General features: G+C 41.3%; 1 long non-coding RNA gene across 4 annotated transcripts in view; it reads left to right on the forward strand.

Annotated features, from left to right (window-relative positions):
* LOC145452464 (uncharacterized) overlaps positions 1 to 13,215 on the forward strand; it is a 258,146-nt gene extending 244,931 nt beyond the window's left edge. The window contains exons 2-4 of one of the 4 annotated variants that reach the window (XR_013919381.1): positions 9,998 to 10,093; positions 10,536 to 10,696; positions 12,787 to 13,215. This is a non-coding gene — a long non-coding RNA (uncharacterized LOC145452464). Of the gene's footprint in view, positions 1 to 7,927; positions 10,094 to 10,535; positions 10,697 to 12,786 lie in introns of those variants that run through there. The other 3 variants (XR_013919379.1, XR_013919378.1, XR_013919380.1) reach the window with 3 other exon arrangements.
* The last annotated feature ends 1,499 nt before the right edge of the window (positions 13,216 to 14,714 follow it).

A 14,714-nucleotide genomic window follows, 5' to 3' on the forward strand; every position in this document is an offset into this window, starting at 1 on the left:
ACCCAAGACAACGGCTCAATGTCAAGTTCAAATGTCAGAAAACCCGATACTGCTTTACGGACCTGGTGTAGTAAATCATCTTAACAGAGGATGAATCGGAAAAATAACATATACCAAGCAGAACAGAAACATGGACGCAAGCAGCATTGCGTGCTGATATGGGCGCAATTGCTTATGACAGGTTCGGAACAACTAGCGGAATATCGCATGAAGCATGCAGAATCAACAAGGACGAACGAACTATGCATCTGTGGTTGCTCTTCATCCGAATACCCGGTTTACTTATCATAACGCATGATGATGGCTACAGTGTTTTCATACGCAGACGAAGTTCGAGCACCACCCTCCCGACCGAGAGTAATGTAGCGCGCACAGCTGTTCGATGCAAGGGCACCACCTTGCTGGTCTGGATAACGTTTCACAATGTACGTACAATTTCTTATTTCCATCGCTTATAGTCGGTATTCACAGTTTGAGTAGCAACGTAAGCTACGTATTATATACTGCCTATGTTCAATGACAATTAACTTCAGAGTGCAGATTAAGAGTACTTTGCACTTCGTTTGAAGTTTGCACTTCGTTTGGATATGATGGAATCCTTCTATGAAGGCATTGTGACAATCGCATTGCAACCGAAGATGTTTGTCGCAAAAATATGGCGCAATTAGACCTTGCATTTGATTCAAATTACGTCTCATATACGCAGGCCCGCAACTGCCGCACCCCAAACCCCCCAATTTGGGGAGGGGAGCGAGCTCGGAGGGGGCCCAAAATTATTTCGTGAGTTAGCATAAATTAAAAAGTTTTTTTTTAAACTTTATACAACTTTTTCCAAATTTTTTTCGCTACGCGCGATTTCAGGTTGCCAATTATCTTGATTTTTGGGTTCTCTTCCCCCAAGAAAAAATACGTAAGATTTACAGAAATGGGCATATTGGCGTTGGCCATTACCGCGCCACGACGCACCAAGACATATAAAGTAGGCCATGTAACATGCGACTCCAAGAAGGGTGCCAGAACGATCGGCAGCGAGAAAACCTTGGCCGAAAAGAACTGTCGTGATGCTGATCAAAAACTTTGTTATATATACAAAATACTGTCTTGGCAATCTTAACCACACAAGACAAATACCATCCCGCAGGGTAAAATTATATGCCAGTGAAGAAATACCAATTTGAAATCGTGTGCGATATAGTTTCGTAGCCTACGTTATGGCGATTCTATATGTTTTTTATATAGCAGACAGTAGGTCACGAAATAACATCATGTTGAGTAGTCATACCAACGGGCTATACAGTGTCCGAGACACCTCACTCTGCTCTACCGCTAAATCTGATTACGTGAGCGGAGAGGATAAGAAGTTGATAGTAATGTAAATGCAATTCCCGATCTTATTGACCGATTTTATCATGATTTTTCTAAAATTTTCGCGCTTGGTGCTGGCTCACTCAGCAGTACAGTTCATTTCGTGGCAAAAGTGAACAAGGTGAGGGCGGGTAGGTTTGTCGTCCTTTGCAGCACCGTAACTGCCGCACCCCAAACCCCCTAATTAGGGGGGGGGCGAGCTTGAAGGGGGCCCAAAATTATTTCGTGAATTAGCATAAATCATAGAGTATTTTTTGAAAATTTATGCAATTTTTTTAAATTTTTTTCGCGCTGCGCGCGAATTCTAGTAGCCATTTATCTTTATTGTGGGGTATTGGGCCATTACCGCGCCACGACCACCAAGACATACAATCAAGTTTTAGGCCATATAACATGCGACTCCAAGAAGTGTGCCAGAACGATTGGCAGCGAGAAAACCTTGGCCGAAAATGTCTATGCCATTATGCTGACCGAAGACTTCGTTTTATATACAAAATACATATAGGTTTAATTGTGTCCATAGGCGCCTAAATGACTGGCACCGAATGTTCCTGTCTTTGCAATCTGAACCTCACAAGACAAATACCATCCCGCTGGGAAAAATTTTATGCCAGTGAAGAAATACCAATTTGATATCGTGTGCGTCTTAGTTTAGAAGACAACGTTTGGGCAATTCTATATTTTTTGATATGGCAGACTGGAAGTCACGAAATAGCATCCTGTAACGAAGTCATATCAACGGGTCCGCCCGCCCGAAGATGTTCAATTATTATTTACGGGCCCACCCGTTTTCAAGACACTTGACTCAGCTCTACCGGTAAATCTAATTACGTGAGCAGAGAGGACAATAAATTAATAGCATAATATATATGCAATGCCGATCTGATTGACCGATTTTATCATAAATTATCGAAAATTTTCACGCTTGGCGCTGGCTCACAATACAGTACAGGTGATTTTGTGACAAACGCGAACAACGTGATGGGGAGGGGGGTCGTTTTATCACCCTTTGGGAGCCCAAGACCCACGTTTTTTGGGGGCCTGACGAGGTGCTGTTTCGTTCCTGCCAACGGGTATGCGCCCGAAGATGTTTAATTATTATTGAGTGGTCCTACCTTTTCAAACTTACCTCACTCAGCTCTACCGGCAAATCTGATTACGTGAGCAGAGAGAAGATAAGAATTGATTACAAGATATATGCAATTGCCGATCATACTGACCGATTTAATCATGAATTCTAGAAATTTTCCGCGCTTCGGCGACAAAAGCTGACTCACTAAACAAAGTCCCAATGAATATGATGAATAGCGATAAAGAGTGTATAGCCGGAGGGGGGTCTGTGGGGCGAAGCCCCCCAGAAGTTGGGCTCATCAACATATGGGGGGCCCAAGACCAACGTTTCGGGGGGGGCTGGCAAAGTGCTGCTACGGCCCTGCATATACGCGTAAACCAAGCCGCGTGTCGCTGTACCATACACAGTGTCTTACGAACAATACTTCAATAACAGGGTACGTATGGATCAAATAGGGTTACCATACGTCCTCTTTAAGGAGGATTTGTCCTCTTTTGAAGTTTTCGAGAAAATCCTCATTCTTGGCAATTTGTCCTCCTTTACAGCTTTTACAGCTATGATGATAGATAGATTCGAGTTAAAATGGGCATAAATAACGCTATATAGAGAATTCGTGGCTCCAACTCGAACGCAAGTCAACCAACCTCAATTTCGCAGTAAATTTACAATTTTTCCGGATTTTACTCCAGCATTGCAATATTGAAAATTTTGAAAAAGTGTCCTCCTTTCCCGAATCCAAAATATGGTAACCCTACGATCGAGCCTGTCCCGGATTGTAACGAACAAGATCAACTGATAATGTGTGAAAAAGTAGCGACTCGCGCGCATTGTGTCACAGATCAAGTGGCGTTCTAGAGTGAAAATTACCGTTCAAATGAACGCGTCAGGTATTCACGATATCAAGTTGGAATCGGTTCAATTCATATCTGTAACCTTATTTGAAAACTGCAAAGAAGTCCTGGTTGAAGCGTCACTCCTTGCGTGGCTTCGTCTGGCTTCTCTGACGTCGAAGTCGTTTGCAATATAACAGAATGGTGCAGACATGGCGGGTCAAGTGTGTTTATCTGTTGCCCCAATTTCCAGCAGCGTTGAATACATATTGACCCTATCTCTAACACCAGTATATGTTACAGTAAGTCCATGTATACATACAAGAAAAGTACTGCCATGGGTAAATCTGCAGGTCTGAATTCAAACTTGAATAGAGAGGTGTACCACTATATTTGCCAGAGTATACTGTGCTAGGTCTCGGTTACTTGTAGTACTTACTCGAGTAGTTATGCATTAGACTAGGAGCTCCGTGATTTGAAATAGAATGAAAACTCTGAGTTAAAGTTTGTCGAAAACTCTACAGTTCCGCTATACATCAAATATTTCAACACTATTCATCATAGGTGATGTCAATGATAATATTTGATATATTCAGGGTTGCCATACCGTCCTTACTTCTAAGATTTGTCCTTATTTTGAAGGGGCGCGTCTTAGAAAACTCGACTGTCCTTATTTCTAAGAAGAAATGTCCTTATTTTCGACTTGCGTCCATATTTTGTCTTATTTTCAACCTCTACAGAACTTCGATCGTTTTCCTCTGGTGTCTGTCTTGCATAATATTCTAAAATTATACTTTTGCGTCGAGATTTTATGACATCATAAACAATGTTCCCTCTAATTTCGGACGAGTCTGCGCACACTCGCCAACTCACTGCGCACACCCTTGTAAAACAGTGCGTAACGACTAGAAAAAAGGTCATCACTTCGGATTTTTTGTGCTCAACTTAGATTTTCTGTGCGCAGAGACCGCGTCAGCACTGCGCAATTGCGCACGTGCGTAGCTTAGAGGGAACATTGATCATAAATGAAAGGAACTCTCGCGACGTACACACCAAAAGATTAGACTTTTAAGTGGTGAGATAGCTAGGGCAGTCAGTGGTGGTATAGCAGTTTCGTCTGTAGTAAGCTACCGCAACGGAGGTCAATTTAGCAGTAAACAGCAGTACCAGGTTTCAGATGCTGTTTGGTCTGCAGCAGAATAAGCTCAAGCTGTGTGGAAAGCAGATGGGATGACTCGAATCATGACTTGATTCGAGTCAGACTCGAGTCATCTTTTTCGTATGACTTGACTTGACTCGAGTCACTTAGCTAAAATTACTTGACTTGACTTGACTCGGCGTATCAGAAATGTGGATTGACTCGTGACTCGGAGCAAAATCAACGAGTCCATTTCAAGTCATCAAGTAATCGGTGTCGATAAAAATGTCACATGGTCAGATTGTTCGCGAAACGCTGGTGTAGCCCGTGAGAGCGACCAAGCACTCAATGTTCGTACGTTTTACTGAGCCTCCATTGTTCTCTCACAAATAAATTTACCGCAAACGAAGTGATCGAAGCTTACAGCTTATACGTTGTCGTAAACTAGTAATGAAGTAATTAAATAGCAAAATGTATATTTCTGTTCTCTGTTATTACCTCAACCCAGAGGTCTCAAACACGCGGCCTGCCAGAGCATTTTGTGCGGCCCGCGACGACATTTTAGATTTTTAATAATTTGAAAATATTTGAGTGTCACATATATCTTTTCAGGTTATAAAGTAGAAATCCCCTCTTAAATTGACCTGAAAGCACGAAACTATTCATCAAACTTCACTATCACATCAATTATAACTGCTACCATGCAGTGGAAGATTCACTATTTCGCCACATTTCCAATTCATGATGACAAAACCTGACCCTTAGACGATTCGTGATTGAAATTTGTGAGTTGGACTTGGACGCGACCTTTCTTAGAACTACTCAGACTCGGGATAACTCGATTGCAAATTGAAAATGACTCAAGTGGACTCGGAGTGACTCGGAATACCGTGGATTTGTTAGAACCATGGACGCAACAAACCAGTCGCGTATCGGCGGAATAGTAATAGATCGGAAGGTCGCAGCTTTGTAATTCGCGAACTAAGCAAGTAGTGATGGCAACCATTGGCAATCTGTCAGTTACATCTTTGGTCGCTAAACCATGTTATTAAGGCCACTTACAGGTACCGAGTACCGTAGTGGTACGCTCCAACGATGTAACAACAATGGGTCGTTCGGCGTTCCGACATTTCAACCACTAGGACACATTCACTAATTTATTTATATTGTATTTATATTTGTTTCTGCTCCTATATTTGAAGATATTTGGCCATAAGATTAATAATTGCCTACTTATCAGAAGTATACCCGAATCCTGGATTGGAATTACAATGCTCAACCTAAAAATGTTTTGATATCAGATCAGTCTCTATTATCAATCTGTTAAATTCAAAATATTCATAGTAGCAGCAAAATTATAACCCGATAGCTTTTATGATGGCATCATACATTTGTCCGTCCATATGGCGTCTATATGTTATAAAAAATTTGTAGCAAGTATAACAACAACAATTCTATTCAAACAGTTATAAATGTGATTCTTTTCTTGCCAGGCCTAAATTTATACAAGAGAAAATCACATTTTGACGATGTGTGTTTACTGATAGTCTGCTGGATCGGCTCACTTTCAATAGGACAATTCATTCCCGCCAAATAAAGTATGCTTGGAAAAACATAGAATACCCCTATAAATGCTGCAGCCCGCGGCGTCGTCAATACTGGAAAAGTGGCCCGAAAGCATTTTTGAGTTTGAGACCTCTGCTTAGCCAAACCCCTTGCCTTATTGAAATTGAATTAGAATTTAGTTTATGTAGTTCTCAACCATTGGCGTAGGCTCGAATTGCATCATATCAACTCCTAAATGGGTAGTGTATTGTTATGTTCGTGCATTTTACGTTGGTATCGTTTGTTTCTTAGTTGTCTAGGATTAGTAATTACCGTCATATTTCTTCGTGTGTCGTGCTTCGTATTTATACCCTGTGTTCTGCTGTCTACTGGTCTTTCGTTTAACTGCACTCTGGATCGTGTCGCTGTCTTAAAGTTATTCTGCTGTATATACTGATTTCATACTGCAACCTCGTCGTATTGAGTTATTGTTCAAACAAGATCAAGAACATAACAATTGGTGTCAGAAGTCGGATTCAAAGTTTTTTCTGCGACGAATATATATCATGGAATCGGGTATTTTGAAAATTCTTGAAGCAGCAAGAGATGATGGTGCGGTGCAACAACAAGTGAAGCAGCAAGAGATTATGGCGCAACAACAAGCGAAGCAGCAAGAGATGGTGGTGCAACAACAAGCAAAGCATGACGAAGCAATGGCAAAAGTCATGACAGAAATGGCGCAATTGACGCAGAGGTTGAATCCCGGTGCGTCAACATCTGAAGCAGCCGCTCCCAAGTTTGATTCGTTCGTAAAATCAAAGGAAAATTGGCAACAATATCTGCAACGATTCAACCATCACCTAGCAATTTACGGCATTTCCAACATGGAGAAAAAAGAGCCTGTCTACTCTCATGGGTCGGACCTGAAACGTGCTCGCTCCTACGTAATTTGTTTGGTGCTGCTGATGTCAGTGCGCAATCCTTCGACGCATTGACTGAGAAGTTGTCTACACACTTCCAGGACTCAATTCATGTGCAAGCTGCCAGGTACGAATTTTACAATTGCAAAATGCAGCCTGGACAGTGGACAGTCATACGCCGATTGGATCGCTACTCTACGCGGAATCTCCAAGGATTGCAACTTCACATGCTCGAGAGATGGCTGTGATCAGAGCTACGTTGATGAGCTAATGCGCGATCTCATCATTAAAGAAACGCCGCACGCGGATGTGAGACGGCATTGTCTAACGCAGTGATTCTTAACCTTGCCTCCAGCGCCCCCAAGGGGCGCTGGCGATTTTGAAGGGGGCGGATACGCTCAGGGGGCGATATGGGGGGCGGTATGACGGCGCTGGAGAAAAATGGCTTCGCGGTAGATTATGTGGTGGTAGGACATATCCCTAATGAGTATTCAGAGCAATTTAACACCGAAAACTTCATATAGGTTTAATTGTCCATGGGCGCCTAAATGACTGGCACCGAATGTTCCTGTCTTGGCAATCTGAAACCCAGAAGACGAATTCCATCTGGCAGGGAAAAATTACATGCCAGTGAAGAAATCCTAATTTGAAATCGTGTGCGTCTTTTAGTTTAGTACGATTGGACGACAGGGATATCTAAAGCTAGATATTCCTGTTGGGCGATTCTATATTTTTTGATATAGCAGACAGGAGGTCACGAAATAACATCATGCAACGAAGTCATACCAACGGGTTCGCCCGCCCGAATATGTTTATTTATTAGTCACGGGCCCTTCAGTTTCCAAGACACCTCACAATGCTCGCTCTACGTTTTGACGAGTCTGCGCACACTCAACAACTCACTGCGCAGACCCTTGTACAACAGTGCGTAATGACTAAAAAAAGGTCATAACTTCGGATTTGTTGTGCGCAACGTAGATTTTCTGTGCGCAGAGACCGCGTCAGCACTGCGCCTGTGCGCAGCTTAGAGGGAACATTGCACCTCACTCAGCAGAGAGGACAAGAAATTGATTGCAATATATATGCAATTCCCGATCTTACTGACCGATTTTATCATGAATTATCGAAAGTTTTCGCGCTTCGCACTGGCTCGCTAAACAGTACAGCTGATTTCGTGGCTAAAGCGAACAACGTGATGGGGGGCGGTCGCCCAGCAAACACCCGATCTCCCACGGACTTACCGGTACGTCCACAATTGTGCCCAGTCGTCCCACGTCCTACTTTTAGTGACTGAGGACTTGCTCAGTAGGTCACAAATTGACGTCCAATTATGTAACTCCAAGAGACCCTCAGAGGAAGTAACTTTAAGAGTGCTCCTATGCCAGTCACCAATGACCATTCCAGTGGATGTCATAATAGCGTGATGCCTGGATGCCACCAACACAGGAGTTGATTTGGATGTCCTTACTGGGAAATCGTTTCTATGAACTCAAATGTGCATTATTCTGCAGTGAATGCTGAATAAGTTGTGTTGTATACAGTCATGATACAAGTGAAATCTAGTGGAGTGAAGCCGTGAATGTTGATATGGTGTGACTTTCTCATCGCGTGGAACTTCACAAGCCCGGCTGTCGATCATTGCGGTCGCACAGTGCTAAAGAGGCTCGATATAATGTGCGATACAGAGACACAGTGGCTTATTTTATTGTGACATAACTGGGTCGAAAATGCATACATCAGGGGCAAATACTCGTAATGCATGTGAAATATTCCGATATCAGAACTTGATAATCGTCATGATGGGATTGTGATGACTATTCCAATCACGGAACAACGCAGTAAGCAATCCTCTCGGCTATTTCGATAATGGAGTCGAACACGCCTGTTGCTTCAGATTCATCCAACCATAAAACGAGAAGCCTGCCTTCTTCTATTTGGCGAGCATCGCGCATGCGCCGCGCGTGTAATTCAATTTGATCACCGTATGTAGCAATGGCGGAGGGACGAATTATCACAGTAATGGTTTAGTTCATAATTGGAAACGTTAACAGCGTGGACTGTGAGATGTCTCTATCCTGAATACCGGAAGGGCAGGGAGCTTGGTATTTGAGTGCTATATTTAATAAACAGCAATAGTCTCGATCATCATGAACTGCTGATGCGATATAATGAATTCGATTATATGATTATAGTGACACGGCTGTAATATCACCTACAGACGGAATTGATCGACCCGCTGCTAATCGGTAACTCATGCAAGCCGATAATTCTTGTAGTAGGCTACATTTGATACTATATGATATTGTATTGATCATATAAGTCTGATTTATTGTGCTCTGTTCCATAATGTCTCACAAGCAATAACTTGCCATTTCATGTGCATCCTGTGAAAAGTTTTACAAGGATTTCCTAGGACTGCAGGACCCAATCAGCAAACCAGATGCCGCATACAGTAATGTACCGGTATTTTATAACATATCGGTATATACTGAATTTTGAAATGTTATGTATAGGCTTATAGAAATGTGGAATGTTCCTTTATGGAATGTGAGATTGCTGAATTTGTGGATGCATGAGGATTGTAGCATCACATTAACATCCATTTTCGTATTCTTGTGTCCACAACAGTATATAACCATAACCATCTATAATAGCGTCAATAAAGTAATTGAGGCTTTCAGTGAACATGTAAGAATTTTTGGCAATATTGGTTTATATTTAGGGTATTTTAGGAACAACATTATAATAGTTTGTTAGCCCATCTTTAACCTTGCTCTAATCAAAGGATACTCAAACACTAAACTAATTATAAACTCTATAAACTTAACATGTTCATGGCCTGGTGCAGACGGGTTGTTGGCAATGTTACCGCAATGTTGGCACGGCCTCCGTGCATACTTTTATTGCTTGATTATAACTTTCGATAGTAGTATATATACACGGAAACATTGCCTACATTGCAGCAGTATCAAAAAAGTAGGCTATAGATGGGCCCTAAGGAAGGCTGATTGCTCATGGTCATCTTGCCGTCGATAAGAAAACACAACCTTATTATCAATGGATTCTTACTATATATGGATGGGACATATCTGTGTTTGTGTATACAAAGTTACTTCATTTCTACCAGGAGACTAGATATTGAACAGGCAATGTTATGTAGTTCTAAACTTCAGAGGAAGGCGCCGCAGTGGTGCATTGTTCATGGATCAAGATGTTAAATTATGTAAGTTGAAGTTACGAACTATATATGATGATTTATGATATTTCATTAATTAGCAATTTATTACCCTGAAAAAAGTGCCATCGATGATGCGGAAATATACAATTGACGGTGGTTCGCCATCGGGCTGCTAAAACGTGCTGGGTGGAACTATAATTTTATTATAAACTGCATTGTTATAGTGGCACAGAGCGTGTAATTTCAGTAGGCTGTCTTGAAAATAGTCACATACTTTGCTCGAATCATAAGAATTTATACTCGTTCGAGATTTGAGTTACCATACCAATGTGCTCAGCCCTACTGATTGGTCACTGTAGTGAGTAGAATGTGCGAATGGTCCAGCTTGAACTTCATTGTCTCTTTTTTACAGGATATTCTAGATTCCTAGCTTGGCTTCTTGACAAATGGCTTCACTACAAACATTATAATATCTTTGATTATTTAGATCGGCAATGTCTTCAATTGATAGTGTTCAACAACGTCAAGAACACTGGACAAAGTATGTCTTGATGACTGGAACCAAAAACATTCGGAAGAACTACTGCCACATGGAACAAGCGTTGCTGAAAAATCGGTGCTGCGTCATCCTCAGGAAGAAGTCAAAAGGTATAAAACATTGTATACACTTCATGGAAACCAGAGGCTGTGAAAGTAATCATCTTTTGAACTGAAGTAGATGTAATGTTATGGATTTATACACACCTAGAGGTAACAACTTTAAAGTTGCGTTAGATCTACTCAAAATGGAAGTAGATAATGCACTTCTGGAAAGTATACAAATAATAAGTTTGAAAAAGTAGATTTGGTTGAGGTGTTGCGTAGGCATTTTTAGCGTTTAATCATAGTTGGTGGTCAAAGTACATATTGTTTGCACCGGAGTTTAAATAGTTGCAACGCCTTGAATTTCTGCTGTACAATTAGCCATTTACCAGGCTTGTAAAATTCACTTCAAAATGAAGTAAAAAGTTCTAAAAGAAGATTTTGTGCTCTATTCTATCCCAGGGGTTCTTGAACAGGGCCCGTAGACCCTTTTGTGGTACGATATGCATCGTGGAATTAGACCTATATACTGTGGTTCTCGTGCTATGCGCAATTTTATGTGAATTGACTATCTGATTTTAATATAGGTACCATCAGAAATTGTGTTGAAAATAAATTTTGGGCTGCTAGAAATCTTATGAGTAGCATGAAGTGTGCGATCGCTAAGGCTAAGAAACAATGCTATTACTATGGCTAAAGTTGTTGATATGTTCCAATAATAATCGAAGCCAACATCTAATTCTGAATTAATTTGACTTTGGTAATGACAGTAGCAACAGCTTACTTATCACGACTATATCAAAACCCGGATTAGGCTACACCGCTCAAATGCTCTGATACCAGATCAAATTTCAGTAGATTTTAAAATACAACTGTGACACGTCAAAGGTCCACCGACTGAAATAGTATAACCCAGAGTTTGATGATGTCATGATGCATCCTATTGCATCATCTCTATAACTCATTATTTTAACAAATTATGCCCAGCACAAAAATAATTTTATTGAAATATTCAAAACTGTGATTTTTTCGTGTCAAACGTGAATAATACAATAGTAAATTACATTCTCGAGATGTTTGTGGAATGCCTGTCTGCAAGCTCCCGTCAAATAAGGCCTACCTGGAAATTATACATTGAATATCCCTATCTTGCTGCGTCGTCAAAAATCCGGAAATTGACCTGCGACCACATTTAAATTTGAAGCCTCTGCTCTATATGATGTGACAACATTATGAACAAGGAAAAGTTGAAATATCTATCTCGTATGCGAATTCGAAGAAAATGAATACCGGCTCTACATCATATCGAAGAATGTTTTTTAGATTTAAGATAATTCCTATTTTATGGTACTTTGAGACAATACATTTGTCATTCACACGATCGTGCGTAGCTACGTCCTACATGTGCCGTGTTCTGCGATATGACGAATCTATGTTTTTAGGCCTCGCAGTGGTACATAGAATCGGAATTCTAATTCTTGTTGAATTCAATTTATGTACCCTAAAAGATCATCTGTTTCGACTTATCGTTGCTCTATTCAGATTCGTGGCAAGCCCTAGTTGTAGTAGGTGATAAGTTCCAAATAAGGGTGGTCAAAGTATTCATCGTTAGTACCGTACTAAATAGTATAAATAGCGATTTACAAGACATCAAACTACTTCCAAGTGTCGACATGGTCAAAATATGGAGACTTAAGGAATGTCGTAGTTGTATGCTTTTAAACAGAGATAAGGAAAGCAATCATGTTCAGCGTTAAATTAGAAATATTTGTAGCGTCAGTAGTCTAGTACAAGTAAGAGTAACGCAATGTATTTCTACTCGGATTCAAGCACTCAAGCAGCGATATACATGACTTATCAAAACTATTTTAAGTAAAGTAGAAGTTCTGGAAAGTACTGAAGTATGTACTTGAGGTGTTTCCACAATATAATTTGATTGACGGGTTTCATACTCTGTATCACAACGTCAGAAGCTCCCGTACTCGAGTAGACATTGTAGTATCGTCATAAATTATCACTCAGCACAAGTAGAAGTAGCGGATCACAATTATTGCATGAGGGAATAGAAATTGAAGCAGCTCTGACGCAAATTTCATGTGCTATGTCAGCAGAGTGGCTCTACAAATGATTTGCTGACATTGTTGTATATGTTTCAGGCAAAACAAAGACCAAGAAGAAAACTGTTGTTGCAACCAAGTTTATTGCGAATACGCACGCGCGCTCTTAACATGATGCGGTGCAAATGATGCATCGTTTTATAATATGCAATGTAAATTTTACTTATGATTGCTCCATGCTTTTCCCTGTTTTAGTTGTATTAGCAGTTGTACTTTTTCAAAGTCATGTGACACGTTTATTTCTAATTTCATGATGCACTTCAATTGAAATGTTTGTAAGGGTAATATAAAATTGACTTGCTGTTATATGCAAAATCCCACTGACACATTTATTCGTAGTGATTTCCTGATCGATTTTTCACGTAAGCCTGAACTTTGTTTACCAGTAATAGTTCATTAGTTAATGTTGTACTTGTATTTTGCAATTGTCGTTTTACAGTAACCCAATATAAACAGTTCGTTAGTTTATATGATGTTGAATTCCATGTAATTACACCAGGTTAGGAGGGGAGTCCTGATATGGTAATCCTGAGGAATAGAACAGGTGGTAAATGACATATCCATAGGGAGTCACGTCGCGTCCACAGTAGGTCTGACGCATCCATAGGGAGTCACGTCACGTTCGCAGCAGATCCAATGAGTCCATATGGAGTCGCTTCACGTCCATAGTAGACCAACTCAGGAAGTGTTTAGGACGCTTCTAGTAGTCGACAAATCCACTCCAGGGAAGTAACACTGGGCGTCCTGCGTCTTTTCCGCAGGAAGTCAACTGGACATCGGGTGTTTGCTGGGCGGTTTATCACCCTATGGGAGCCCAAGACCCACGTTTTTTGGGGGGGCCTGACGAAGTGCCGTTTCGTTCCTGCCAACGGGTATACTCCCGAAGATGTATAATTATTATTGAGGGGTCCTACCTTTTCAATCACACATCACTCAGCTCTACCGGTAAATCTGTTTACGTGAGCAGAAAGAGGATAAAAATTGATATCAATATACATGCAATTCCCGATCATATTGACCAACTAAATCATTAATTATTGAAATTTTTAGCGCTTCGCGCGTCTAGGCGCAAATAGCTGGTTCAGTAAACGGACACCCAATGTAGATGACTAGTATCAGCAAATGGCCGAAAGAGGGTCTGGGGGCGGAGCCCGCCGGAAGCCTGGCTTATCATCCGATGGAGGGCCTAAGACCAACGTTTTTTTTTTGGGGGGGGGGGGTGACGAAGTGCTGTTACGGCCCTGGTACCGAATTAATTGTACCTACGAGCACGCCCGAATATGTTTAATTAATAATTACGTGTCCTTTATTTACCCATACAACAGCTCACTCAGCGCTACTGGTAAATCTGACAACGTGGGCTTAGAGGATAAAAAGTTTATAGCGACTTATATATGTAATTACCACCTATTCATTCATGCATTATAGAAAATTTTGGTACCTTAGGGCGTCCAGGTCACACAAACTTTGCCTACCATCGAAATCACGCTACGGCGTTCTTGGGGGCGAAGCCCTCAGAAGTTTGGTTCATTACGCTATGGGTGCACAAGGCGATCGTTTTTAGGGGGGTTGACGAAGTGCTGTTACGGCCCTCCCTCTTAGTCATTGTCTGTATTACATTCCTTACAATATGAGGTTGGGGGGCGCTGGAGCACGATAATATTTGAAAGAGGGCGCTGGAGGAAAAAAGGTTAAGAACCAATGGTCTAACACAAACCAATCCATCCCTTGACGACGTTCTCAAAGTAGCCGCAACATACGTGAGAACGCTGGAAACTGATAGGGTTATCCAGGGCGAGAGTAACGGTAAAGATACTTCCATCGTCAATAAAATGACGGGAAATTATCAGAAGGGGACAAAACCTTCCAAAACCATCCAAGGCAACTTCCCGGAAAGACTGAACTCCTGCAGCCGCTGTTTCATCGATCACCAGAGAAAAGACTGTCAATATCGACATGCAGTATGT

Source organism: Botryllus schlosseri, chromosome 12, assembly GCF_051294905.1.
Source record: "Botryllus schlosseri isolate E-star chromosome 12, Bs_hap1, whole genome shotgun sequence".
Lineage (NCBI taxonomy): Eukaryota > Metazoa > Chordata > Ascidiacea > Stolidobranchia > Styelidae > Botryllus > Botryllus schlosseri.